We start from the raw sequence: 3,757 nt of genomic DNA on the forward strand, positions 1-3,757 counted from the left end.
ATTATTTGTATGACCAATAAATTATTTCTTATATATATATATATATATATATATCTATACTAAAAAAAAAAATTTCTGATTGAAAAATGGACGAATCAGAATTATTGTCTGGTTATTTATTAAAATTCTAGTTGAGATAATCGGATTCTGATTAATATTTTGGATAAAATCTACTAGAATTTTTATTTTACCAGAATAATTATATCAATCAGAATTCTATTGTCTCAACTAGAATTCTAGTAGAAAATTAACCAGAAAATACTGTTCATTTTTCCTTAAAATTACTATTTAATCCAACCAGACCATTTTTCTCAATGTAATTAAATTTTTAGATACTTCAACAAAATCGTTCTTTCCAAACCCACGCCGCGGTTGCCGGGATTCAGCAGTTCCAGCGTTCACGTGTAGCACGTGAAGGCCGATAATATCGCGGCAAAGTGCATGCTTACGTGTTCTGTCGCCGCCGACGATGCGCTCAACGAACGGTATCCATCCGTGCGCAACGCACGTATAAGCGAAAGCGCAGTTCGCGTAAGCGTGAGATGTCCCAACCCGCGTTGGACACCGCCATCAGGACATGCATCGCTGATCGCATCGCGCGTGTAAGTATTCGCACGCCTGGCACATGCGCGCAAGTAAACTGACACCATCTGCCAGCGATTCGCACCAATCGGTATTTCCCGTCGAATTGGCAGATTTAAAAAAAAATACGCGGACTATGCGGATTAAAAAAAAAAGCGCGACGAAGTTACGTTTATTTTCAGCTTTAATCCTTTGTCATTGGCGAATATATAGGTATATACGTTCGACAATCATCAGGACAATGTCAGGATGAACTATAGATCGGTTTCATTTCTGATTACTTTGATTGATCGATTGAATTATTAGATATTAAAAATTGTCAATCATAAAACTGATCATATAATATTACGTTAAGTTTTTCTTATCAATTTTCTGCAAATTTATTAAAATGTAATATTTTAATTAATATTTAAATAATACATTTAGCATTAAAACCGTTTGTATTATTTTGGGTTCGTTATTCTTTTTTTTTTATGTATTAAATACATGAAAAAAACGCTGAAGTATCTAAAAATTTAGCTGTAAATACAAATTATTGATAGTTTGACCATCAATAATTATGTAGGAATCTCAAGCATGATCGCTACAAAAAGTTTTGACCAATTTAAACATTCTATATAATTATTTTAATAATCCAACAAAATTATTTTCAGATCTATATCTAGTTAAATACTTTCAATGTATAGAATATATAATGTACAGAATATTGAAAATATATGAATATAATATAAATAATTTGAATATAAAAAAATATATAAATCTAAATATCAGGGTTGCTGCTAAGTTAAAAAGATAAAAGTTAAGTTAAAAAGTTAATTAATTTTACCTTAACTTAGTTACATTTTAAACTCTTAACTTTTTAACTTTATTTAATTATATTTTATCCGTAACTAATTAATTTTTTATTTAATTCTTTAAAGTTAAGTCTCAGATATAATATATATGCAGCAATAGCGATAACTTAAAATGAGGCGAAAATTGTAAAAGTGAGCAAATTTTTCAGAACACAAAGTCATCTAAAAGATAACTAAAAGACGAAAGACTAAATTGTTATAAAGATAGGAAGAATATAGATTGTAAAAGGATATAGTCGACGAAAAGATGATTAAAAGACGACAGATATCGCACTGCTAGTCATCTTATAATCTTATTCATATGATAACTAAAGGACTTCTGTGGATATCTTTCTATCTATAATACTACTTTTAGTTTTTATATTTTGATATATATAACGTTTAATAACATCAAATTCCTAAATTAATTTTTACACAAAATGAAATAAAATTGCATGACTGACAATATATGTTCCATTTCCTGCAATCTTTGTCGTGTCCTATGTGCAAGAATCATTATCTTTTTTCATAGTCCCCTTTGGGGACTCGACAACAAAATATTTGATTAGTATTTATTAGAAACACGAGTAAAATTTCTTATAATGCTGCATCTTTTATTCTGTTCCGTATGATTTTCAAACAGAAACTAAAACTCCATCACATCCATCTAGTGACGATCTCGCGTATTGCTCGCGAATGAGTGATAAAAGTCCAAAATAACGGAAAGATATCTTTTAGTCGACCTTTTGCTTTGTGAAAATGACAACCATAGAAAAATGACGAAAAGATGTCTTTTTTAAGTTTCCGACAAAATTAAAAGAGAAGTCTTATAGACATCTTTCAGTCTTACTAAAAAGACAATCTAAAAATAATGTCTTTTCATCATCTTTTTGACCTGTTCGCTTTTCAAAAAGACAGCTTAAAAAAGACCTCTTTTCTATTTATTTGTATTTTGTATATTATTTTATCTTTTATTTATTTTGTATATTATTTTATCTTTTTTGTGCTGTCTGAATTGCTAGGTGTTGATCAATGAAATTATAAATATTCTAATGAATTAGCTCACTTTTGTAATTTTAATCTCAAATTATACAATCAACCCCCAGATTTCAATCTGTCAGAAAGGTCGTGTATTTCGATATCTAGTTTCCGATAGGTTGAAATCTATTATTCCTTATTACTATCACTATTCCCTCGTATTGTGTCGGAAGCTTTAATATTCATCATATCACAGGTTAGTATTCATAGTTCGTCAGTATTCGAATCTTATATACTAAATAGTATACATATATAAACCAAACGTGTAAATAAAATATAGAATACTTTCTAAATGAAGTATATTTGTTTATTTCCGTTATAAGCTTGAAACCTTGGAATCATGAATTAAAAAAATAAAAAAAAAACAAATTTAATTTTTAACTTTTTAATTACTTTTTTTATTAACTTAATTTTTAATTCAATTAATTTCATTATAAATTAACTTGTATCTTAACTAAGTTAAATTTTTAAGGTTGTTAACTTTAATTTAATTTAGTTTAAAAAAAAGTTATCCAACCCTGCTAAATATATATAATATCAAATATCAAGTAATATCAAAATAAATCTTCATTAATCGAAAAATTATCAAATTGGCATCTTCGACAGTTCTAATGCATGGGATACCGTCAATGATTCGATGTTAATAATTAAGAAAGGATACAAATTATCAGTTTCAATTTAATACTTGGCAACTCTTCTTTTCGTCAATCAAAAAAGTTAAGAGATAGTGAGATCGACTTTATAAGCGCATATATGCATCCAGAATCCATGGTCTTCGATGTAGACCATGGACATATCTGCTTGATGATTTTCATTTTCTTTTCACATAAAGAAGTAGTTCATCCTCAGCGTTTGTCATCGCGAGTCTTGTGTCGTCCGTGTCTAATCATTTAGTTCTGCTCTACACTCAAAGGAATGAAACTCTGAAGGTTCGATGAACGACAAACTCGTGAAGCTCCGATTCCATGACAATGAAACTATCTATCTCGCGTTGCAACGATCTCGAGCGCGTCGAAAGTTCGAAAGACTATCAGTCCTAATCGCCTAGAACAAGGCTCCAAATCAATCGTATTGTCTCGGCAAAAAATTGCATCGGCGTTGTGTGGCGCGACGTGTCGAATTGTGGACGAGATCGCAATAACACGCCGATGATCGCGTTATTGCGAGCAAACGTGACGAACGTGACGGAACTTCGAAAGGCGGGATCCCACGTCATGTGTGTGTGTGTGTGTGTGTGTGTGTGTGTGTGTGTGTGTGTGTGTGTGTGTGTGTGTGTGTGTGTGTGTGTGTGTGTGTGTGTGTGT

Source organism: Atta cephalotes (genome assembly GCF_000143395.1).
Source record: "Atta cephalotes unplaced genomic scaffold scaffold00003, whole genome shotgun sequence".
NCBI classification, from domain to species: Eukaryota; Metazoa; Arthropoda; class Insecta; order Hymenoptera; family Formicidae; genus Atta; species Atta cephalotes.